The 26,191-nt window shown below is 53.5% G+C and overlaps 1 long non-coding RNA gene across 1 annotated transcript; it reads left to right on the top strand.

Moving 5' to 3' along the window:
• Positions 1–19,351: 19,351 nt before the first annotated feature.
• LOC110359609 (uncharacterized) lies at positions 19,352–25,751 on the top strand. The gene is made up of 2 exons (XR_002414910.2): positions 19,352–19,907; positions 22,005–25,751. It is a non-coding gene; the product is annotated as an uncharacterized LOC110359609 (long non-coding RNA).
• Positions 25,752–26,191: the final 440 nt, after the last annotated feature.

The raw sequence follows: 26,191 nt of genomic DNA on the forward strand, positions 1-26,191 counted from the left end.
TGCAGGCCCTCAGGACACTCAGAACACCCATCGGGTAGGTACAGCTCCAAGAGCTGTTGGACTCAGCTGCAAGGTTGCAGTGTCGCAAGGGGATCTTCAGCTTACAGACACAGAGTTCAAACAGACCTTGGGCAGTCATCTGCTCCATCCTCCCTCTCAAAGCAGGGCTAACATAAGGGCTAAATGAGGTTGCTTGGAACCTTATCTTCCTTATAGATTATAAATAAACTGGTCAATTGCAAAGCCGATGTAGAAGCAAGGTATCTTCTTGTCAAAAACATTGACTAATCTGGGTGTTTTTCAGGAAGCAAGATTTTGAAGTTGCTTGTTCAATTTTTTTGTATCAGCTCTAAGGGACCAATGACAGAAAATTTGCCTGAATTGTACCTGTCAGTTCTTCTAAGAGATACCAAGTTTCATGGGGAAATGCATCGTCTTGACAAAATGGACCTGCTTGGTCTTGTGGTCACCTTGGATGAGGAGTCAGAAGGGACAGGGTCAGAGATGAAGATGTCCCATTAACTGCCTGAATGAGATCAGGAGGCCACTTCAGCAGGACAGAAATGTCCCCACCCAGAGGAACCTCATTACGCTTGAAGTTACTAGTACACTGGAGCTGACAGCCTATTAAAACCTGAGATTAGACAGGCACTACCTGGACACTAGGGTGAAGTTCACCCTGTGGGAGGAGACAGTTCAGCACAAACAAGTTGTGCAATTAGAAAGGTTGTTTACTAACAAAGTAGTAAAGATCACCTCTCTGTGAGACTTGACGCTAGAATTCCCACATAATTTCTGGCTGGGAAACAATAAGAAAATGTCCCAGTTTAAACAGAGCCCAGTCTGTCACCAGCACACTTTCTGTCCAGCAGAAATGGATGTTCATGTTGCATCAGCTGGCACTGGATTGAGTGTGAGCTCTACATGTGCAGTTGGCTTGACTTGGGCAAAGTATGCTTAATCATGAAGAAGAGACTGCTCTTCTTGTTGACTTGCAAAAAGGTGACATTAACCTTCCATCTTGGTTTCTTGATATATTTGCCTTAATATTTAATGTACCACATGAAATAGCCCCATTCTTGGGGATGGTAGGTCTAGACGTTAAAAGTGCTGCTCAGTGATGCATCTACTTCATTGACATGGGCCTTCGAGCCTGCCCTGAACCCACTGATGCTAAAGATGTGTGACAAAGGGTGTTTTCTAACAAACAAGTCCCATTTCAGCAGAGAGGTGGTTGTATGCTCACCCTTCATTATGACCACAGTGTTTGCCTAATACGTGTTTTCCAAGGCACAAAAAACCCATGGTGAATCTTTCCCGCTTGCATGGTGCTAAGTTGTGGGTCTGTAGCTGGGCCACTGGTGCATAACTGGGGCAGCTGCACAGCTGCAGTGCAAGCAAACTGTCCCGAGAGGAGGCGGTGGAGAAGACTGCAGGGATTGCATTGTGATACAGAAGAAGTGTTAGAGCTAATCCATTGCCATCTGTCTTTATTTTGCTAACCCGTTCAGTTGGACGCCACATAAGTGCATTCACAGCAGATGAGCTGGGAGAGCCGTGGCATGGCAGCTCTTGGATTACTGGCATGAAAAGAATCCTTTTGTTCACAAGCCAGGAAGATTAGCTGCTGCCACGTCTGTGTCTGGTTTGTAGGACAAGAAAGAGAAGATGCAGCTCTCCTGCTGCCTTGGCCACTGCTTTGTGGCATCCCAGCTCCAGCTCTTTTCTCACCTCCCTCTTGCCTTATCCTTCTTCTGCTCCTTCCTTCCTGCTCTCTCCTCATCTTGAGCTTTCTCTGTCTTTTCCATCTGTTTCTCTCCTCTCTTGGCATCTTCTCCGCTTCTGCTTGACTGCACACAATATCCCTTCTCCTCTTCCCCGAGTTCAGGCGGGCAACAGGGAAGTTCAGAGCAGTGCAGCTCCCCTCCACCGAGGTGCTTTACCTGCGGCCCCTGCTGCGAGAAAAATTGGCTAGCACCACCTGATCCCAGGCAATTTTGTTCACAGCGGGTGCTGGGGATAAAGCGCTTCAGCGCAAGGCGGCTGCCTTATTCTTAATAGTGGGGCTGCCGGTGCCAGTCGGGCTGCCTTCGGGAGAGCGGAGCTGGGGAGGGAGGAGGGCTGGTCTGCCCAGGCCCCCTGGCCATGCGCTGATGAAGTCTATGGAGTGGCGTGACCCATTTAGTAGTTCCCCAGATGACTTCAGGCATGTCGTGACCTGCAGTTTGAGAACTGCTTCTCTCAACCCTCTGCATCCTTTAATTTTGAGAGTGCCACGCTGGAAGGAGATGCCCTTCCCATGCCTTCTCTGCTGTACCTGCAGACTCACTGCAGCATTGCCTACACAGAGCTCAAGGGACACCCAGTCCTCTCTGGGTTAGGGCCAGGAGCACAGGCCTGAACATCTGGCACCTGCATGCCAGGGAGTGGCTGCAGGCTCCATGGGGATAGTCCTGCCTCCATGGTCCACACCTGGCCTTTGCCAGGTTGGGTCCCAGCGGGACCTGCAGGTCCAGCAGAGATTGGAGATCCCTCCTTCTAACCTCTCCTGGGAAGAGGACAAAGCACAGAGGAGAGTTAGGGAAGGGAGAAGGGAGATGGGAAGAGTTCCTGTTCCTCCGTCACCCTGTCCCAGCTGCAGCGTTGGGCATGCAGCTTCAGCCGTGGCTGCATTGTCCTTCCCTGGGCTCAGAGAGGGCTGGCACAATGTGAGCGCGGTAGGCAGGCTTGCTGCGGGCAGGTTAACCTCAAACTGCATTGCCAGACAGATGCTGGTGAACGGAAACCTCCCGCACAAGCTATCGGGGAAATACAGCCTCGTAAGTGCCAGGGTGGCCTTCAGAAACATCTAGGAACACTCACAACTTGCTCGGTGGTTTGCAAGAGTCCCAGATATTCTTATAACATCCTTAACCCTGCAGCTATTGGGCTCTGCACCACAGCCAATGTTCCCAAATGCAGAGCACTGCCACACATGCAGTGACTTCTGCATAGGGTTTGGAGGTAAAGAAAGGTGTTTGGTTGCTTCAGGTGTTGTCAGGCGCCTCATTAACAGAGGTGAAAACTCACCCAGATGAAAAAATACCCTAGAAACAAGTCCCTCAGTGGTGCCTGAAGAGGCATGAGGGATAAGAGTGATGGTGTGCCTCCAGGAACCAAGCTGCTCCCTGTCCCTCCAGATACTCAGTCCTCCAGCATTCTTCACAGCTACCTCTGACTTTCAATCTACATTCATGGAAAAACTTCATAATCTCCCTGACTAGGGAAGGTTTTGGGTCATATACAGATGGATGGAAGGAAATTAATTTTCTGCTTGGGCACTGAATCGTCCTAGGAGAAGATCTTCATCTCACACTTCAGCTTGCTGGACCATGTAGGCCTGTTGAATTTCCTCGTGTAACACTGCAGGGGGCTGTTAGGGCACTTCACCATCAAATAAGAGTCAGAGATACATAAAAGATGAGAAATGAGAATCCTTGCACCCTTGCATGCTGGAAAAAGCCCTCATTAACAAGAACACAGACAGAATTTGTTGCCCACATTTTTCAGAGATGGTCAATAATTTGGGGGTCCCAGTGCCTCCAATGTTCAGCATGTCCATCAACATGGGGGTGTCCAGCACCTCATGCTCATTAAGTGCTTTAGGGTGCTACGAGCCAGGCACCTGCAGTCACCAACAGCTTGTGAAATGTAGACTAGAAATGCATGAGTCCTCCACTGTGGCTCTCTGACAACTTCTGGGAGTCCCGCGGGGATGTTATTCCATTGTGCATCACATCCCCATGTTGGCTTGGCAGTTGGACAGCCGGGGTCCTCCCCGCTCCCAGTGGCATTGCTGAGCACCCCCCACTGTGGGATCCTCTGCAGCCTACAGCTTCCCACTTCAAAACACCCTCTGTAAGTGGTGGTCACCTTTCCAGTCCTCACCTGCTCCCCATGTCTTGGAAGCAACGTGGCTGCAGCATTGGTGTGGTCGTTGGTCTGAACTGCCTGGCCTGTGACTCTCTGCCCTCCCAAGGGCTGAGTACCCGCACAGCGGCAGGAGAGGAGCCCGGCACAGGGAACGTGTCTCCTCCGCTTGTGCAACTGCGGTCTTCTCCCATGGGTCTGGGCGTCAGATCCAGCACCAGGCACAGCTGGCGGGGGGTGCGTGCCGTGCCGGCGGGGTGGCCGTGCCGGAGCAGCTGCGGGGGCTGCCAGGTATTCGGTTCCCGCGTGCGGCAGGCCAGACGCTGCGGATCATCGCTCCTGTGCCGGCTGGGCTGGCGGTAGCCCCGCCAGCACCCCTCCATCAGATGGGAGCTGAAGAGCTGCCTGGCTCTCCGTGACTCAGCAATAATGCTTTGGGTAGTTAACATTTCATTATCGTTTTTAAAGGCTAAGTGGCTTTTACCACCTGAGAAGTATATTAATGGCCCCAGTAAAACACTCCCCTGAGTGCCCTAATGCTTCTGTTATATCGATTCATTTTCCCCCTCCCCCCTTTCCTTCTTTCTTTTTTAAAACATTTTTTCTCTCTCCCTGCATGTATTCCCCCATTATGAAAAATACACACTCATTTATACGGTGCAGACAGGGGGAATAATGCCATTCTCCAACTAATAACACTGCTGAATCCTCCCCTCCTCACTTGCTTATTACTCCCCACAGCAGAGAGACAAGAGGCAGATGGTGACAAATTCCTTCCCAGCCCCCGCAGATGATCAGCTTATGCCCTGAAGCACAAGGGGTTTTCTTGGGGGCTTGGGGGTACTTTCCTTCAGCCTCTGGAAACCTCCGTTCCCTTGGATTGCACTGCTGCCTGCATCTTGTTCCCCATGCAGAGCACATGTCCTGGGAGAGGGACATTGTGTGAAGGTCCCTTGGCATCCGTCTTGAACCCTACACTAGAGATTAAGGAGGGAGCGCTTTGCTGATGGGTTTCAGGGCCAAGCTGATGGCCCAGGGTTGCACTGAAAGACATAACTGAAATTTGAGTTCTGGTGATGTGCCTGTGCTGGTCTCAGTGGAGGGATGTGGAGGTGGTGTTTGGTTGGGATCTGCTCTTGCTGACACCTTGCTTGCTGCTCAGACAGACAGACATGGGGCACCTGGTCAGCCAGCGACCAGGCATCTCTCTCCCCAGGCAGCGTGTTCCTGGTGCCGGCAGCGTGATGCTCTGGAGCCGGCACATGGGTCTCTTGCACCAGTGCTGTCCTCCTCTGCCCCTTTGCAGTCACTGTCCCCATGGGAAGGGTCAGCTCTACCAGGCACCAGCCTGTTCCGTCCTCTTCTGCACATGGGCCACAGGCCCAGGAAAAGCTGCAACACAGATGCCGTCTTCCGCTGGCCTGTCTTCTTCTGGTCCTTCAAGCAAAGTCTGCACCTCTTTTTCTTAAATCTCTTACAGTTCAGGGATGAATTTAAAAAACAACTAATACCCATTCATAATCAGTATTTCAATGCTTTCTGTAGCCTCCAAGAAGCTGCCCAGCACTCCCATCATAAAGGTATCCATTTGTCTGCCTCTGCATCCACACACCGTAAAGGAGCCACTTCTCCCCTGCACAGTGTACCTCTCACTGCGCCACAGTTAATTAGTTTATAGACATTACAGCCAGGGTGGGATTTTTGCTTTGTCCTCAAGATGAAGCATCACAACAGAGAGCTGGAGGCATCCTCCTCCCCAGGAACACATTCTGAGGAACCAGGTCTCTGCCTGCTGTGCCCAGCCCTCCCCCGTGGACTGGCTGCAGCTGGCACAGTGGCAGGGCTGGCTTCCAGCTCCACTGGTCCTCACACTCCACTGCACAGATACTCAAGGCCAACTGACCCCCATGATCACGGTCCCCCTACTCTGCAAGGTGTCTGTCTCACAGCAGTTCTGCTCTCTGAGCTCTGCCTGTCCCACTCCAGCCACCCAGCTCTGCATCTTCCTGCACCAACAGATGATCTGCTCAGGCTTGAAGGTCTCCAAGGCAAGACTAGCAATAACGCCCATTCCCATGCCCATCTTTGCTTCTTTGCTGCACTGGTTCTCCCAGCTGTAAGGGGACATGAGGCAGTTCCAGAAAAGGTCTCAGAAAGGCTCAGGGTGCTGAGGATATATCTTTGCACTGCCAATGCAAAATGAGGGGGCAGCTTTGTTCAGAGCACCCGTGCGGTAGAGTTGGGTTCACTGGGTGCAGGCTGGTCGCACGCAATGGGAAGCAGCTCACGATATCCACACAGATACAGCTTCTGGAAGTCCAGATCAAACACATGCTTTTAACATGTGTTAAACTAACTTCTCCAAAGACCCTTCTTACTGCTAAAAAGGTGAATGTTTGTCTTGAATGCAGTCTGACCAACCTGTCTTGACCTATACAGTGTGCAGGTACCTCCTGAGCAGTAGCCTCATCCCAAACCTGAGACCTTGGCCTCACGTTCAAGAGCCCAGAAGCTTCCACCTTGCTCTGCATGATCCCAGTGAGCCCATATATTGTTCTGTCCATGCTTTTTCCCAGGCCCTCTCACTCGACCTCTCTTAGTGTGAAAGCAGAAGACACCATCCTTTACTTGGTCCTGGGATGCCTCCAGTATCCTCAAGAAACAAGATAAACTGGGGAGTTTGTCTCCTTCATTCATGGTCAGCAGTGGGGACTGTAACATGCGTTCAGGTCTCCAATCCACATCAGCTGCAAGAGCAGCTCCAGGCCGCCATGCACAGACATGTTGTAGGAGGTAGGATGACTCTCTTCCCCTGAGAAGATCCTCCTTGCCCATAAATAAAGACCACAAATTCTTGTATGCTTCCTGCTGCACATATCAGGCAGGAGCCTCCAAACCCAGATTTGGTGGCTGGTGCTGCTGGGTCTCACAGTGAAGGGCTGGGCACATCACCAGTGTCACACTTGCTGACTGAGCTCCTCTGTGCTGACGGGCCAGGACAGCAGAGCTGCTGAGTGAGGAGCAGTTATGGCAGCACTTTGAGCTTTATGGCAATGGGAGGCTGTGGAAAGATGGTAAAAAATGTTCCTGGTGGAAGACTCTCAAAAAGCTTGACACTTTTGTTCCCTGTCAAATGTGGCATTTGTGAGGGATTTGGTTTTTTGAAAACTCCAAACATTTTCATTGGGTTTTTTGCTTTATGGAATCACTTTTGGGAATTGATTCTCTCCCCTCCACCACTGCCAATCATCAAAAAAACATTTTTTGATAAATAAAATGCCAGTTTAAAAATATGGGAAAGCGGATAGCATCCCTGACAGTGACAGGTCTGTCTGTCTCAGTCATCAACTCACTGTGTTCTTCTGTTGGTGAAGGTCACAACTGAAAGATGCTCAGTTGCTCTGCTCTGCTGCAGATCCCTACAAGACTGCTGTGGCATCAAAGTACCTGTTAATGTCAGTGGGGGCTTTGAAGGAGAGGATATACCACCCCAAACATTACCCACCATCAATAATCTCTCAAGGACCAGCCAGCAAAGGAAACACCAGCAGACATCTGCAGGGGTTATCAGTCTCTTCAGGCAAGGCCTTTCCTGCCCAAAAGTTTTCTTTCTGCAGCTGGGATCCCTGTTTCTGCCCAGCAGACACCAAATGAAGATGGAGCAGCACAGCCCTCCAGGAAGGAACACCCAAACCTGAGCAGACATCTGCACAGATGGGTGATCAGAGAGAGAGGAGAAGGTTGGCAAGTGGGGTGCTCACAGCTTCTCTGCCCCAGAAAAGGACAGATCTAGAAAACCTCTAGGGGGTCAGCCCTGGGAGACATGGCAGAAATAGGTAGAGCAGAGTTAGCTCCAGGTTCTCAGCTCAAGGACATGCTTTTCTGACTGGAGCAGCAGTCACCAAGCCGGATTCCAGTGTGACTTACTGCAACCTGCCACACCAGCTCAGCTGGGGTAACAAGAACTTTGGACTTTCATTTTTCTTGAAAGTTTCTTGCTATTTCTCTGTTCTTGTTCTCAAAGTTTTTCCTAAAGATTGGTAGTTCAGTTACATCTACTAGAAGTTAGCTGTTTGGCTATGTAACACTGGACAGCACCAAGAGCCAGTTGCTCCTGCTGCCTGGCCACAGATGCTCCATTGCCAGGCTCCTCAGTTTTTCCCTGTCCCTGAATCTGGGGAAGAACACTCCTCCTAGCATTAATTCTTCAGTAGCAAAGCATCTATTCTTTGCTGCCTTCTAAATGACCTTTCCCTATCTCATCATCATCCCCTATCTAAACTGCGCAGGACAGGCAACTTCTTTTCATTGTCTCTAACACTTGTTGATGTAAAACAGATTTCTTAGCTCTGATGAAACACACCTCCCCATTTCTCATCCAGAATTTTACTATTCCAGGTGAGCTGCAGAAATGAACTTCAGCAGTTTCTTGTCTCAGTACTTTTCTTCTCTAGGAGCTCAAGGGCTACTTCGTGCACTGCGCAACCCTCTGGGAAGGGAGGCTGCAGGAATCCTGAAGAGCCACTGAAACTTGCTCCAGCCTAGAGGTATTAATCCCTCCCATCCCTGTCCAGACCCTGACATCCTTCGCTCACCCACCCTGGGCTCCAACTCTCTGTGTGCCAGGCAGGGCTGTGCTGCCCCGAGACTCCCCAGCAGGGACAGTTTGTGGGGTGAGAGGCACAGCAGCAGCAGCAAGAAGAAAGGGAGGAAGGTTTTACCACACCAGCCAGGATCAAGCAGTGACTTCAGCAGCTGGGTCGTCCCAGCCCACCAAGCTGACTCCAGAGCAGCCCCAGCAGAAGCCGTCAGCTCTCGGACCTGAACACCCCTTCAGTTCATCCCAGAGGTTTTGGAAGCCAACCCTGCACACACTACCAGTGGCACAAGCTGTCAGGGAGGAGGTCTGTTTAGGCATCGTAAAGGACGTAGTAGAGGCCTTTAATTCCCAGAGCTGAACCTCCAGTGGTCTATCATGCCCTCCATTTTGGTGCCCACAAGTGACTCCCTGACCACCTCCCAACTCCACCACCCCCTCTCACCAAAAATCACAGAATGTCAGGGGTTGGAAGGGACCTGGAAAGCTCATCCGGTGCAATCCCCCCATGGAGCAGGAACACCCAGATGAGGTTACACAGGAAGGTGTCCAGGCGGGTTGGAATGTCTGCAGAGAAGGAGACTCCACAACCGCCCTGGGCAGCCTGGGCCAGGCTCTGCCACCCTCACTGGGAACAAGTTTCTTCTCATACATCAGTGGAACCTCTTGTGTTCCAGTTTGTACCCATTGCCCCTTGTCCTTCCGTTGGTTGTCACCGAGAAGAGCCTGGCTCCATCCTCCTGACACTCACCCTTTCCATATTGATCCCCAGGAATGAGTCACCCCTCAGTCTCCTCCAATCTCCAGAGCCCCAGCTCCCTCAGCTTTTCCTCATAAGCTCTCTCCACCTTGCCTGCTTCCCAATGGCTCCCCAATGCATCTCCCCCCTCTTCCATCTGTGTGCCCCCTTTCCCACCCATCTCCCGCTCCTTCCATCACCTCAAGCTCAATGACATGCTGCTGTAGTGGAGGGGCATGGCTGCTAGTTGAATCTGCAAAATACAGTGAGATGAGGAAGCTGGCTGAAACTGATGCCCAAGACTGCAGACTGTCACATTCAGAGCTGCTCTCCTGGAAGTGAGAAAATTTGGTCCCGATAGTAACACTTGGATCGCTGCTTTGCACAGATGTAACTCCTTTCTCCAGCTTCTGTTTTAATATACACGTTGCTGCCTATTCCCGGAGATGCAATTCAGTGCACACTGCCGGATGGAGGGAGCAGCCCATGAGACCGAGTCAGCTCGACTATGCAGCCAAGGAACTTCCCATTGTTCTCCCAAAAAGTTGGCCAAATCTGGAGACATTCCGCCCCAAGGGGTCGTGTCTGGTTCCCAGCATATCCCACTCAAAAAAACCCACCCAGCCTTCAGCCTACTACCATTGCATTTCATGAGAGTGGGAGATTTGGGGGCTGAGGGTTAGATACCATGCCCTCCTTTTCTTTGTCTTTTGCCAGCCCATGTTCCAGGGCTGCTGGAGTGAGGCAATGCTCTCCAGCAGCACGTTGCTGCAGCCATGCAGTGTCCTGGCAGGCAGAGGAGTCTCGGCTGGAGCAGGACGGGCAGCTGCGCATGTTCGGTGGGACCCAATCGCGCTGCAGCTGTAGCACAGAGCTGCCTGACTTTGGGGCTTTCCGATTCACAGCCCTAATGCAACATTAATGGGTTTTGCTGGTGCTGAATATTTATAAACCAGGAGCAAGTTTCTACCCATTTACCAAGGAACTGGGGGATGCATGGAGAGAGCAGACGCCCGGCCTCTGTTTCCCCACGGAGGGCTGGCCAGGACCCTTCCCACATGCCCAGCGGTGGGACCTGCCCTGTCCACCCACTGGGGAAGATGCAAACAAGGAAGACCCTGAGCTGAGCTGGCCGCAACACCTCTCCCTCCCCTCTCAGTCCCATGTATCTGCCTAAATTTGAGGAAAACCACACAAACTCACACCAACCCACCTCCCTCCCCTCTGCCATCCCCCCTCCAACATCCCTGTGCTGCTGTACCACTGCCCAATGCCCCGCACGCGTCTCTTGTCCCTGTCCTCTGCTCCCCTCAGCATCTCCTTTCCTTCCCACCTCCTGGACCAGACATCTCCCCTCCCCAAACCCTGTTTTCCTTGACTCAGTTTCAGCTGTTTCCCATGGCTCCTCCCCCTCTTTCTGCACATCCCACATCCTGGCGATGCCACCAGGACCTGGTGGCTGTGTGGCCCCTTCCCTCCTCCCCGGGGTCCCCACAGCATCCCACAGGACCAGGTGAGCTGTGCAAACCACCAGTGCAGGTGGGTGGCACATCACACCAGAGGGATGTCCCCACCAGAACAGTGGGAAGACCCTGTGGACACCCTGTCCCAGGCCCCACAGGCTCTATTTCACGCTGCTGCGCACAGTGGCCTGCACTGACTGCTCCAGATAAGCCTTTTTCAGGAGGAAGAACACATAAAAAAAATGTTTATTTTCACAGAATCCCAGAATGTCAGGGGTTGAAGGGACCTGGAAAGCTCATCCAGTGCAATCCCCCCATGGAGCAGGAACACCCAGATGAGGTTACACAGGAAGGTGTCCAGGCGGGTTGGAATGTCTGCAGAGAAGGAGACTCCACAACCTCCCTGGGCAGCCTGGGCCAGTTCTCCATCACCCTCACCGTTTTTAGTCAGTTTTGAAGGGATGCTCTAGTTTTTGCTTGGCTCTTGAAATCTTTTTTGTAAAGACAAAAGGAAAAATCACACTGCTATGGCAATTTTGCCATCAAGAGGGGTATACCAGTGCCCAGGGGACATTCCTTTTGGGGTGCAGGCACTTTCTGTCCCACCCAGCCTCCTTGGATCACTCTTTCTGGGGAAGGGCGGGTGGAAAGCCCTCCTGTGGGGCGGAGGGAAAGCCCGGCTGGGCTCTGCCCCACCTGTGACAATGCTGCAGCAAGGAGAAGAACTGGGCTCTGCTCCAGCTCCTGTCACCTCGCACCGGGCACTGCACCCCCCCGGGCTCAGGAGGCGTCCCCGGGTCCTGGCACATCCCCGGTCCCCATCCCCACTGCCCAGAGAGAGCCCGGTGGCCCGGGCCACCTCTCGCCTGTCTTGTTTGAACCGTCAGCTGCAGCAATAAAAGCACCTCCCCTCCACAGTCCTACGTTAAAAGAGCCAGACCTAAAATTAATTTAGCCCTGCTCTTTGTTGTGGACAATACAGAAGGGATATTGTGTGTGTGGAGAGAAAGGCTTTTTGTTTGGGTGAGGAGACAGCGGCGGTCTGTTCCTGCGGACATCTGAAAACAAGGCTGGGAAGAGCGGCCCTTTAAGTTCGGCTGAAGCAAAAACACACAGCCTCATCTCACAATTAAACACAGTATCAAACCGAGAAAGGATCAATTGAGCCTAAAACAGAAAGCTCCCCATGTGACAGATTCCAGAAAGTACGTGATACACCATGCCCAGGGCTAGTACATGCCTGCTGTGTTTCCCAGTACATGATTAATTTGACTCAGGGCAGGAGGCTGCAGGCAAGGGATCTGCAGCACACACTGAAAAGTTTTAACACTTTGAAGACTGGAAGCGTGGCTGAGCGTGAGAGACAAAGGCAGGGCGGCGCGGCTGCGGGCGGGCTGCGAGGAGGCACGGGCTGGCTGGACCGGCGGCTTGCTTGCTCTCATTTTCTGTTCATCCCCAGCAAAGGGTGTTTCCCGCTCAAGGCCAGCACCAAGCTCGCGTCCTTCCATCGAGCATCCCTGCCTCTATCGTTCTCTGCAGGGACCTGCACCCTACGGCCGTGCTCCCAAAGAGGATTTCGGGGCTGGGGGGCTCAGGGTCCATAGGGCAATCCCTGGGCTGCAGCCTCTTCTCTTGGGTGTGTGACAGGGACCACTTAGGGGGATGTTTGCTTCCCTTGCTCAGTCTTACAGGTGACCTTGGAGATGTGCAGATTAGAAACAATTAATATCTTGCTTCCTTAATTGCTGGAGAGCCCAGCGGAAGCCCACGGGCACTTTCCCCGGGAGGCGAGGGGTGGCGCTGCGACACCAGCAGAACACTGTCCTGGGGGTGCGGGCTGGGGACGCGGGGGTGACATCCCCACAGCTGGGCCCCCCCGCCCTCCCCTGGCTGTCCACAGGGGACACAGGTCTCTAAGGGCAGGACGCGATCCTGGCCGAGGGATGCTGCTTGAGGACATGGCTCCCCAGAGCTGCTGCCCCTGTGCCCCCCTCCCTCGGGCAGAGGTCACCATCCCAGCCAAGGTCCAGGTCACCAGCCCCGCAGACCTCACTGTGGTCTCTGCCAGCAGCCCCAGGCTTCAGCCAAAGGACAGTGTAGTTCTGGGAGGACCGGTGCAGCAGCGGGGCCGGCATCGCTGCAGCTCAGGTGGTGCAAGACTCCCCCGAAAGCAAACAGAGCGCGGGATGCGGCTGTGGTCTCCGGGGTGGCTGGAGCCAGGACCCAGCAGCTGTGCTGGTTGCTGCCAGCCTCTTTGTCCAGGCCTGGGGATGGTGCTAGCTTGAAAGCCCCTCAGAGGGACACTCCCCGGACCCAGCTTGGGACCTTGTATGCTGCTGCAGAGGTGCTGCAGCCCATCTCAGGGAGCCAGCACAGTGCAATGGGCCATGCTGTCACAGCCAGCCTGGAGCCACAGCATCGCTTGTCCCTGGGGGAAGGCACTGCATCCCAGGGCTGCTCTGCTTCCTGCCAAGTGGAGCCCCAAACCTGCACTTTTTTTCCCTAAATAGCTTTGTTGACAGGGCAGCTCAGGCTGTCTCGGGAAGGAACCAGACCTACAAGCTACCGGGGAATGAGCCCCACAGACGTTTGGCACCATCCGCTCTTCATGTGACTCTCCGGGGTCATGCTAAAACAGTCAAGGTGTCCACACGTGGGATGCCAAGCAGGACAGAGCTGGCGAGCAGCGGGGTCAGCCCGTCCTTGGGCTCCACTCCCCCCCATAAAATGCAGACGCTCCTGCCTGCCTCACAGAGGGGCTCCGTTCATTATTCGCTGCAAAGTGCTCCGAGATCCTCGGATCAAAGGTGCCGTCACAGCGTCGAGTCTGATTATTATTGATTATCCGTTTCAAGCCAGGTCCCAAATGAAGCCAGCGAGCCCTGAACACAGAGGAGCCGAGGGAGGGCCCAGCAATCGACTGGCGATTTTTACTGCGGATGACCCGAGCCAGGGAGCAATTTCTGTTCATCCATCAAGGAAGATCCAGGCGTGAGCAAACAGTCAGGTCATGGGCATTCATTTTATTATTAAATCCTAAAGGGGCCGTGGCTCATGCAGCTGGATGTAAGTGATCTTCGTGTTAAAAAGACGAGCTTTGAATTTAATTTTGCAGCCAGGCTGATAGACCTGGGGATGACTCAGCCAGAAGAACCAGCCAGGCTTTCTCTTCGGAGAGGATCAGACACAGCCAGGGAGAGTCAGGGGCCAGCTCCCAGCACAGCACAGCCCTCCAGTCCCTCCTGGAGCTCCTGTTGTCCCCACTTTGCCCTCCCGCCCTCACTCTGGCCAGCTCCCCCTTGAATCATGCGCCAGCGTGGCTCACATAGAGGTTGTGCCTGTGTTGGGGTCAGGCTCAGAGCTGTGTTACCCCAACATCAATGCAGATGGTGTGAATTGCAACAGCACTCTGCAGGTATGAGCTGGCCCTGCAGCAGGAGCGCACACTGCACCACGGGCAGCTGCTCCATGCGCGGCTGTACTGCACACACCGCACCAACACACTGCTCCACGCACCCTGGGCCATGTGTGGCAGTTGCATGAACTCTGCACCACACGCACTGCTCTGTGCATCAATGCACCACGCACACTGGTCCCGCCCGTTCTGCACCGTACGCATGGTGGCCGCTGCAGTGCCATCTGTGCCCAGGAAGCGCACGGCCTCCCTGTCCCGGACCAGCAGGACCAGCAGGACCAGCAGGACAGGAGTGGGTGAGGAGGTGCTGCAGGATGCTTGTGTCAGTCAGCTATGAGGAAATGTCCCCTGAGGGGTGGTGAATGCCACTGGTGGTCCAAGGACTGTGGGCCCAGGGAGTTGAATCCCTCTTCTCGCATCCCCAGGAGGCTGCGTGCTGGGAGCAGGGGATGGAATCGTGCAGGCTCGGGGGGTCCTGCACCCTGGGAGCAGAGAACCTCGGCTGCCTGTAGTCCCTGGGCCCTTCCCCGTCCTCCCCCTGCCTCCACAAGACTGGCTCCACTTTCCCCAGCAGGAGCCCAAGGAAAAAAAAGGGAGAGAGAGGGAGGGAAAGAGAAGGTAAAAAATCTGTCTTCTTTAATTAATGAGGCAAGCCAGCCTGGAAAGCACGTTTGGGATCGCAGGCCCCCAGCCAGGGGCGAGCCGGCAGCCAGGGCCGGTGACATGGAGGAAGAGAGATGGGGGGGCATGGGGGGAGACAGGCATGGCTTTTTATACTCTCCTGTTAACTGATCCACGGAGCTTTCCTGGCATCGCTTTCAAAGGTATCCCTTCACTAATCCGCTGGGCTGTTCCAGGATGGTGGTTTTGACCAGCGGGAAGGGGGAAGGGAGGAGGGACGATCACAGGCAGACTGCACCTTTTCACAACCCGCAGGAAAGAAAAGCAGGGGGGGAAATAAGGACCAGAGGTGGTGTGGGGCTGGGAGAGGGATGCTGGGGTGCCTGGGCTGGGGAGCTGCAGCTCGGCGTGGCGGCCGGCGCTGCGGACAGAGTCCGAGTAGGAACCAACCAGCACCTTCCCGATACAGCTGCTACCAGGCATCTGCCCACCAAGTGCCATAGGTATCCCAGATACATCATACCCACGAGGCTCAGCTTAATACAGGCTGACCCCATCCCCCCCAGCACAGGAACCGACCTTCCCTGGGGTTGGCTCCTGCTCTGGGGTGGGTACCACAGGGTGCCCACCCAAATTCCCCACAGGGTACATTGCCCACCCCATGGCGGGGTGGAGCAGATGTATGCACTCTCGCAGAGAAGTGACCCCTCAAGACCTGGTTAGTGGGGGACCAGATGCTGCCCACCATTATAAGGGCTATGGGATTTTTTTTGTTTCAGTTCTTGCTGCTCTGTTGTTGTCTTAATTGAAGAATGCAGCCCTGGGTGGGTGCCCAGTGCCCAGCCTTCTGCAGGCTGGGGGACTCTCCAGCCAGGTCCAGCCCTGCACGCTGCCCTGCCAGCTCCCCAGCATCACTTCCTCAAGTTGTCTTTCAACCCCACAAACTACCACACCTCTAATTCAGAGCAGCCTCTGGCAGCCCAGGGCACCATCTGCCCGTGATCACAGAATCCCAGAGTGTCAGGGGTTGGAAGGGACCTGGAAAGCTCATCCAGTGCAATCCCCCCATGGAGCAGGAACACCCAGATGAGGTTACACAGGAAGGTGTCCAGGCGGGTTGGAATGTCTGCAGAGAAGGAGACTCCACAACCCCCCTGGGCAGCCTGGGCCAGGCTCTGCCACCCTCACCGGGAACAAGTTTCTTCTCATACATCAGTGGAACCTCCTGTGTTCCAGTTTGCACCCATTGCCCCTTGTCCTATCTCTGGTTGTCACCAGAAGAGCCTGGCTCCATCCTCCTGACACTCCCCCTTTCCATATTGATCCCCATGAATGAGTCCCCCCTCAGTGTCCTCTTGTCCAGCTCCAGAGCCCCAGCTCCCTCAGCCTTTCCTCACACGGGAGATGCTCCACTCCCTTCAGCATCTTGGTGGCTGCGCTGGACTCTCTCCAGCAGTTCCCTGTCCTGCTGGAACTGAGGGGCCACAACTGGACACAAGATTCCAGATGTGGTCTCACCAGGGCAGAGCAGAGGGGAATGATGCTGGACTGACCCTGGCTCTGCTGCAGGCATCACCAGCGCACACCAGCACCCATGGCCTGTCTTTCCATGGGACAGAGACGACATTGCGAGCTCAGCAAGAAAGCCTTCGCAGGGCACCATCGCAGGCAGCAAGGTTGTTTGGTCATAAATGACATTTTTCAAATTGCAGTCAGACCTGGGCACAGTCAGAACCTGGGAAAAGCTGCTGGTGCTGGCCAAGGCAGTAGACAAAACATGAATTTGCTTATAAGCTTTGTTTCTTGTTTTTTTCCAAGGGCTGGCAGTTTGAAGGATCAGTCTGCATGACACAAAGAGAGCTACCCTAAGACAGATCTCACGCCACAGCTCTGATTTCTCTGTCAGGTCAAGGCCAGATTGCTAAATCTCATGGTCTGGTATTGTGTAAGATTTGGGCAAAGTCAGGTAAAACCCTCGCTCTCCCTGTGTCGCTCTGAAGTAGCTGTATTAGCTCAAAACCCACATGTATTCTGCTCTTCAGTACTTCTATCTAAACCAGCATCAAAATGGCTACGAAACTCCCCTTCAGTATAGGAAAAATGTCAATCCTTTTGTCAATAATCTTTTTACAGCTTCTTGCTTCCCAACAAACTCCCTGAAGTTCCAGCAGTGTCAGTTTTGCATCATTTTATAAAGGCCCCTTTTTGAGTGAGGGAACAAGCTTTTTTTGTGTAAAATTTTAAAAAATTAAAAACAAACAAAACAAACAAAACTACTCCTGCACAGCCTAACAAAAAAATGGGCAGTGCCACTTGGTATTGAGACTGCTCTGGCTTCCAGAGTGCAGGTGGGCAGGGGTTTTTCAGTCCCTCCAGACCCGGCTTGCCACATTTACAGCTCTTCTCCTTGCTACCAGGAAGGGTGCCGGGAGGTTGGTGTAGTTGGTGCAGAGTCTCAGCTCCTGGGCTGAGTTTGCTCGCTAGTCCTCATATCTCTTGAGAGGGGGAACTGTTCCCCCACACCCGTCTTTGCCTGGAGACCCCTGAGGAGACAAGAGCCCTTTTTGCTGCTAAGCTCAGCCTCTGGTGCTCCCAAGTTCTGATGTGCTGAGACAGAAACTGGTGCACGCTCCTGTGCAGGATATGCATCAAGGAAGATGGTGGGAAGGAGTTGATCACCCGATCTGATTTTATAGCAGAGTGCTGTACACATGGTGACTCAGTCCCGTGTCCTCCAGACCAGGGACATTTGGACAGCTGCTGCCTCTGAATGGGAATGCCACGGCTTGCCCAGTTGCACCACCGAGCGTGTTCCACTGTACCCAGTACAGAGACCTGACTAACATTACACAAAGTCACATTCCTCCCTGACCTTTGTCCATGCACTCATTAAAATAATTGATCCCAGCCATGACAGTCACACAAGGACCAGATGCTTGTCATATTGCCTCTTTGGTGGCTCCTTCCTTCCAGACTCTGCCAGACCCAAGACTTTTTCTGCCAGACCTCCCCTTGCCCTGCATCCCCCCGGGGCTGTGGTGGAGCAGTGTGCCCCACGATCAGCAGGCTTGGCAGGCTCAGGGGCCTGGGGAAGGTATCTCACTGATGCCCATGGGACATCCAACTGCTTGTTTTGCTGGCTTTGTCTCTGGAGTGTTAATTATTGCAGCCCCAGGTGGCATTGTCCCTTTCTATTACACGGTTGACCTGTATCTAATCCGTCATCATCTGAAACCCTCTGCCCTGTCCTGGCATCCCCATGCACCCAGAATCCCCCCAGCCTCCGTGTGCCCCTTGTTATGACTCCTGCGTAAACCAAGTTGCAGTTTCGGGACACGATCAAACAAAATCTCCTTAAATTTCACCAAGCAAAGACCAATGAATCTGGAGACACCCAGGGAGGATGAATCCACACCAGGCAGGAGCTCAGAACTCGCCCACGGCGGCAGTGGGTCCCTGCCATCCCGCCCTCCATACCCCCAGCTGTGAGCCAAGACGTGTCTCCGTTTGGGCTGGCTTTCGGGTTGCTCCCCACCGTGAGAGCAGCACAAAGGAGCCCTCCCCGCTGCTGTCCAGGCCAGCAGCATCTCTGACGCATGACTTGTAACCCACCGAGCCCGCCACTGGTCCTTCACACGCCGTGAATGATAACAGGGAGCTGCAGCCCATTGTCTGCCGGCCGTTGCGCCGGTTTGTCAAGTTTGCGGTTGCATTTTAATCCTGATGCCTTTTCAAAGCCCAGCTGCGCATTGTGTGGGCACAGGAATTCTTGACTTGCAAATCCCCCTAGCATTAAATTCAACCTTCTGGGGCTATGGTGATCATCCGCACATTGAATGGGGGGCGGGAGGGGGGAGCTTCTTGCCCCCTGCCATGAATAACAAGCAGATGAGAAGCAGCAGAAGACAGCAGAGGGGCTGGAGGAGCCTGGTGCAGCCAAGGTGACAGCAGTGGAGGCTGAGCCTGGGTACAGCACTCAGCAACGGGATTTGTACCGAGACATTGCCGGCTTGCCAGCTCCCCTCACCCCCTGCCTGCCACACTCGGTTTGGTGCCCAGAGCCGTTAAAAACCACATGTGGTCTCCAGCAAACAAGGCTCAAGCATCCCTCGGTGTCGGACTGCAGAGCCAGTCCCCAGTGCTGTGATGGAGCGAGGAAGGTGGAAAGGACGGGGATGGGAGAGCAAAATCCTGCTGGTGCTGCAGTGCTGGTCGATGGCTGGGCCGGGTCATGTGGGTGGATTTTAGCCTTTTCCTGCCTGTCTCTGTCTGTTCCTGGGCTCGAGATGCCACCCTACGTGCCCAAGGTGTAGATGCTGCCCCAATGTTCTGAAGCAGAACGAGAGTAGGAGTCTGACCCTGTGGGTGGGGGTCCAGCCTTGATGACCCAAGAGGTGCCATCCAGTCCTCTGGTTTAATGCAAGCCATCCTCCTGCTCCACACAGAGAACAATAGGCAGCCTGTGTACGGGGAGATGGGCCTGCTGCCCCAGCTCTCCTACGGGCTGGCTGAACTGTCCTCAGACCAGATGGGCAAGTTTTCAGTGCAACCGAGTTGGGTTTTTTCACTAAAAAAAAAAAAAAAAAAAAAAAAAAAGAAAAAAAAAAAGAAAAAAGCAAAGCCCACACATTTGTCAAAGCTGAAGCGTTCCGTAGAGCTGTATCGTTGGGGCAGACTTTTGCCAAAAGCCGGGCAGACTTCTGGTGGCAGCCTGCCTGATTTCCTAACCCTTTTCCTAGCAAACAGCCTCAAAACCATGTTCCCAGGATGGCTCCAGGCTGCCAGGGCTCACAGCTGCCCGGCCCGCGGTTTGCAGGAGGCAGCCGGCAGCTCGTTCCCTGCTCGGGTGGGAGGACAGCGGCTCCAGGCACCGCTTTGCACGGGACCCCGCACTGCAGGAATCCCACGCCTCGCCCCACAGCTCTTGTCTCTTCCGTGACGTCTCTTGTCTGCTGGAAGCAGCCCCAGCAACCCTCCGGAGCTGGGGCAGCGCGGGAAGTGTCAACTGACAGCTCTGCTTTGTTTCAGGGGAAAGAAAGAAACACAATCCCTTCTCATCTTCTCTGGTGGCCTCGCTTAACTTCTCATTGCCTCAGCCCGTGAGGTTCTGGGATTGTAAAGCCCTGTAAAAGACTCAGGAATCCTGCCACTCAGGGGAGGAAGGTAAGAATTGAAACGGTAAGAACGACTGACTCTCAGACCCCTCTACCACCTCTAGCCCAGATCTGTCCTTTCCCCTCCTCTTTGCACACAGTCATGAATGTGACGACTCTGCGTGTTCTCGCCTCCCAGGAGCCCTCCCTGTGCTCTCACCGTCCGTCCTTCCTTCCTTCCTTCCTCTCTCCCTTCCTTCCTTCCTTCCTTCCTTGCTTCCTTCCTTCCTCCCTTCCTCCCTTCCTCCCTCCCTTCCTCCCTTCCTTCCTTCCTCCTTTCCTTCCTTCTTTCTTTCCTTCTTTCGTTCTTTCCTTCCTTCCTCTCTCCCTTCCCTGCCTGCTCCACGCTGTGCAGACAAGGTGGTTGTCCCCAATTCATTCTTTGTGTCTGTGAACCTTCTTCATCCCAGGAGAGACTCTTGCTCTGGGCACAGACCACAGTCCGGCTCAGCAGAGCCTAGGAGCAGGAACCACTCACTGGGAACCTGGAAAATGCAGGAGTATGAATCCTGCACAAGGAGATAAAATATTTTGGTTCCCCAGAATACCATCCAGAAAGCAAGACGCTGGCCTGAGCCATTCTGTCCCAGTGAGAAGATGGCCTCTGTCTGCTGGTCATGCAGGACCTGCGGGCCTGGAGTGACAGCTGTCCCCAGAGCATCGCTCTTGGCTCAGCAGAATTCCCCACACCAGCCGGAAAGAGAATTATCCCCTGTTTGTTTGCCCTGATTTGTTTTTAACAAAACTGTGCTGCTGGCTGTTTATCACTTCATTTTCCTCCAGGAGATGAGGCAAGCAAAGGAGATCAGCCAGAATAAAACATGACCTTTATGGGCTGTGCTGTGGGTTTGGACTTTCCACCTACCACGTCTCTGTACCAATGGGGCCTGAGATGAGCAGATGCCAGGTGCCATGTTTGGTGCTGGCAGAGGAGCAGCATATGCAGCTCTGAGCTCAGGCCCACGGGATACTCCCCAGCGTGTGCTCATGACACCCACCCAGAGAGTTTTTGTGCCGCAGCTCAAGTCACTTCCTCACACCCAACAAATTCCTCCTCCTGGTCTCTGTCCTCCCCCTGAGTGAATTTCAGCAGAGGAGGGCTGAGTGCTTGTGGGGGAACACTGCACACAAGACACTGTTCCTGGGTGGCTATGAGCACCTCGTCATGCAGCATGCGTTAGTCTGGGGATCTGAGGGACCTTGCTCCTTGGAAGTGCCCAGAGGGTGAAAGAAGAGTCTGCACTGAGGCACAGCAAAGCACAGCCATGATTTACCAGCATGTGCCGAACACCCATCCCACACCCACCTCTCTGTTTGGAGCTCCCCAGCCCATCCTGGGACCACCAGCCTGTGCGCAGCCTCGGGCAGAGCTGGCCTGCGTCCAGGCTCTAAGCACAGCTCAGGTCTTTGCTGTCAGGAACACTCTGGAGCAGGCTCAGTCGCTCTTCCTCCTCTCCATCCATGCCCTGCTTGCTCCCTAGACCACCACACGCTAACCAGCCTTCCCATGGACTCCTGCATGTGTGCATGGCCATCCCCATCCCCATATGGGTGAGCTGGCCTGGGGGGGACAATTTATTTGTGGTGAGGGGTCTGGCTTGGGGATAGAAGTGATGTCTTAGGGGGAGGCTGGGGGTGATGCCCTAAGGGGAGGCTGAGGAAGGCAGGGCTCTCACCACAAATGGCTCTGTGCATCCAGTAGCCAACATTGCATGGAAGCTGTGGATTGCTGGATGGGTTCACTGGTCCCTACAGGGTACTGTTGTGCCCCCATATGTCCAGCCACTCCTGCTTGGGGATTCATGTCCTGTGCTCCTGTAGCATCCTCCCCATCTTCATGTGGACTCGGGCTGTCTCTCCTTTTCTCAGAGAGGGAGCAAGGGTCTCTCCAGTCTCACTGCTGCTGCTTCCAGCCCCATTTGTTCTGTCCAGGGACCACTTAGAGATGTCATCATTTGGAATGCATGTACAGCATATGTCTTCCAAATCTATGGTTCTGGGCAGCCACATACCCTTGAGATATGTTCTTAGACCTGAGAGGGGTTGGGGGATGCCTCTCTCCTGACTTTTGTGCTTTTAAGATAGGAATTTATTGTGTTTACCACAGACTCTAGATGTGAAAAGACCTTCTCTGACCTGTTTGGAACAAATTCCAAGCCTGTCCTCCCATGGATGTACCCTGAAGGCATTTACTGAGTGTGCACAAGAGATGTGCCAATGGACCAGAGAAAAGGTGTCCTGGTGGGGTGTCTCTAAGGGAAGATGAGAAGAGAACCCTCCTGGCTGCTACCTGTCACTCCTTGTCTGAAGTGCAGCCTGGAGAGAGATACCCGATCATCCAAACCAAACACTATCTGGATGCAGACACAGTCTGCTCAGCTCAAGAGGATCCTTCGACATTGCTGGCCCTTATAAGCGTTTGGCTCGGGCAACCTCAACTGGCCACCTGCTCCCTGAGCACCTGCTCAGACAGTGATCTCACTGCTCAGCATCCTGGTGGCTTCTGGGGTCTAAAGACCACTAAGTCGAGACCCAAAGGGTAGCTACAGGGACATGCCTGCATCCTGCGTGAACAGGAACAGTGAAGGTGACAGTTTTGAGCTTTTGTGAGAACAAAATTTTTCAATGTTACATCTTATCTCCTTCCTCAGTCTTCGGGTGAATGTCCTGAGCTTCAAAATGTTCCACTTGAAGAACCAAGAAAGGTGTTCTTCATCCCCACCAGAACCCCAGGCATGGCAAGCTCAAATGAGTTTGGGTCAGAGCTAAAGAATACCCCTTAAAGACACAGAAGAGCCTTTGGACACGCACGGGGAAGCAGGAAGGCATGTGGATGTGCCTTGGCAAGTCCAGGAAGGCGACCAGCTTCCTGAAGGCATTTAGGGACACCCAGGAGAGCTGTGGGGAAGAGAGCTGGCCTGGAAGAGTGCCCCACAGCCTCCTCCCACCGCTGAGTCCCCAGCAGGTAGTGACATAAGCCAAGCAGGTTTATTCTCAGTGACATTTTGGGGGATGCCTCGCAAAGATGAGTCAGGCTGTGCCTGATGCATAAAAACATCGATGCAGAGTCTTGTGGGGCAGTTTTAGTGGCTATGGAGGAGACAGACCCACCTGAGCCAGCCTCATTAGTCTGGTCCTTGGGAAGTGCTGACCACAGGTAGAACCACCAAGACCTGCAAGGGCATCCCAAACACCCTTCCCTTTCTTCCATAAAGTCATTAAGGCTCTTAGAAACTCTTGTAGCAGCTAGAACTGAGGTGTCCTTTCAGTGAGGTGTCCACCCAGAGGTATCTCATACCTCTGCCTACAGTATTCCCATCCCATCATTGCCCTGTTGCTAGGGTGCTCAGCCTAGCAATGACTGCTGCTGACACGAGACCTTAGATACTGCCTATCAGATTTCCCGTGAGCAGCAGAGAGCAATGAAAACAGAGATCAGAGAGACGAAGAGAGGAGCCTAGCCTGCTAATTACAGTGGTAAAGCAACATTCAGCACCTGCTGCTGGCAGTTACGTCCTTCTGCCAGGGGATATACGGCAAAACAGGTTTGGTTGGTGGTGAGACGGCAGCAAAACAGGATTCATTAGGGACAGGAGTGGTGGGGAAACAATTGGTCTTACAATAAAGGAAGAAAGCAAACTGGTGGGCTTAGAAGCTGGATGAGTGCAGTTGTGATGCACTCATGATCCTGCCAGCCCAGGTCTACCTCCTTCAGATGGATTGGGCTTGCGGAGAGACAAGTTGTCTTGATCATCACCCTTCTGTCGTATCTGCGCTCATCTCTGTGCAAATCACAATGTTTTCTTCGTCCTGCTGTTCTGTCAGGGTGATTTCTGTCAGCAGGGTCTCTGGCCAAGGTGATTGCAGCAGCCTATTTTTGGGACTGCCCTTGAGAGATGGAAGCCAGGAAGGTGGAGCCCAGCTGTTGCGGTGTCGGTGCCCTGGAGAGGCCCTCACACCTGCAGTCCGTGCTGGCTGCTCTCCAGTGCCTTGCTAATTGCATTGGGGTCCTTAAATAATACAGTGGCCACGTGCTGAAGGGGCTGCTGGCTGACTCTCCCAGTGCTCAGGGGGGAAAGGAAGCTCAGCTGGGGGCCATTTCAGGCTGTAGGAGATGGGAACGTCTCAGTTCAGGTCCTGGGATTTTGGCTGCAAAGGTGCTCTCTGACTCAGCTTTGTTGCTGGGTGCCTGCTGACTCCCCGGGATATTTATCTGGCTCTGAGAGTCAGCAAGGGGCTCACAGATCCTCACTTTTTTGAAGCCAGTTTAGGTACAGACAGGGATTTAAGGGACAGGTCTGCAACCAAATATACATGCATCCTATACTGAGCATGGAGCTTTATTTATCTCATCCTACAACTCTAGATAACAACCCACTGAGGTGTTGTCCACCCACAAAGCTGCCCCACTCACCTGAATATGGCAAGGAACCATCTAAGTAGCTTTTTCCTGGGCTTCCCTTGATCGGTTGGCCTGCAACACCATGAAATTAAGGCAGAGACCTGGGTGAAAGCATGATGAGCACCCTGCAGCTTTGCCTTCCAGACCTGCCCATGCAGCGAACAAGTCCTTCCTGGAGCAGGAGGATCCCACAGGACCCAGGTTGACAGTGATGCATGGGTTTCTACTTCTTCTTACATTGTGTTACACCCTTCCCAGGCTTAGCAGGGTCTGCTCAAGCCTCAGGGTCTGAAATTTGCCTGCATGAGAATGGCAGCACTGCAAGCCCAAAGGCCTACCTTGCATAGGTCCTGTTTCCAAGAGCAGTTGATACCTAGGGAAGCATACAAGAAGATAAGCACACAGTACATTCCCCTGCCTCTAGCTGGTTTTCCTGAGCCAGATGTAATCTACAGAGTTCACACTTTTCAGTGGGTTTCTCTTCCATGGTCTTGTGGCGATGTTAGGGCTGTGATATCCTTTCTCAAGGAGTTCCACAGCCCCTCAACACGTTGCATGACAAATTGCTTCCTTCTATCTGCTTCAACTTACTGACTTTGTTTCATGCCCCTGCTTCTCAACTGGGAGAGAGAATGAGTAATCCCTGTTCACCTGCCCCAAGCTGCTCACCTTTTTCTGGTCTTCTCAGCTGCCCCTCGGGTGTCTCTTCCTGCTCTGACTGTCCATGAGAGGTAGCTGCAGTTCAGTTTTATGGGCAAGAAATGCTGTGGCCTGCAGAGTTATCTCAGTAAAGCCCAAGTCTTGCAATACTTTCCGAATGTTGCTGAATTTGTCTTTCCAGCACACCTGCCAAGCTGAGAAATCCTGCTACCCTTATTCTAATGAGGTGCAGCACGGCCAGGGATCAAACACTTCCCTGATGCAGAACAAGTATTTGAAAACCAAGGACTGAGCCTTCACCTCCTGTTTCCCATCCGAGAGGTGCTTTGCTAACCTCACCCAACCAGCTGACCAAAAACTGTCCTGCCATTACAGCGATTGACCCACCGATGCTGAAATTTGAACAGCGACTGTGAGCATCACCTGGGTTGTCATCTGGCTCAGATACCTGCAAAAAGCAGGCGGGAGACAAGTCACGTTTCACAAACAAAGGGAAGGAGGGGATGGGGGCAGGGGAGCAACTGAGCCAGTGGAACTGTTTGTGCAGCCGTAATCACACCATAAGCAAGGCAAATGCCCTTGTGCTAGCCTGGCAAACAGGCCCTGGCGACCAGAACTGCTCAAAGCGAAGCTGCCTTTGCTTGGGGACTCGGTCCCCTGAGCAGTATGTGCTCCCACACTGGCTGCCCACAGGGACAATGCTTTGTTCCTTTTTGTCCACGGAAAAATTGATCCTTCCGTGTTTTAACTTTAAATCTGTTTGCCCTTATTAAATTTATTTATTTATTTATCTATTTGAGAGTGGATGGCCAGTTGTTTTTGGCAGTTTGAAAAGGTCCCACCCAATGGAAACGGAAGCGAGCAGAGGATGGAGGGATGCCAGGAGGGACACTGTCACAGCCCCGCCTGGGGCATCTGCCACTCCTCATCCTGGCCCTGGTCTGTGTACCCCCAGCTGTGACATCTTCCTTTGCCTACATTTCCCTCACCGGCTTCCTCCAGCTGACCCCTCTGTAGGACCAGAAGTGCCATCAGACATGGGGTACAGCAGAAAGACCTGGTGCCCAGTCCTGGGGCACCAGCAGGAGCCAGGTTTCCAGCCTGGGAGCCTGTGGGGCCAGACCCTGTGACCCACCTGAGCCAGGACACGCACCTCCACGCTGTGTGCAGTCCAGGTGGACACTGGGGCACATGGGGGTGCTCACCTCGAGAGAACTCACCATCGCCCATCC

This window comes from Columba livia, chromosome 14 (genome assembly GCF_036013475.1).
Source record: "Columba livia isolate bColLiv1 breed racing homer chromosome 14, bColLiv1.pat.W.v2, whole genome shotgun sequence".
In the NCBI taxonomy this organism is placed as follows: Eukaryota; Metazoa; Chordata; class Aves; order Columbiformes; family Columbidae; genus Columba; species Columba livia.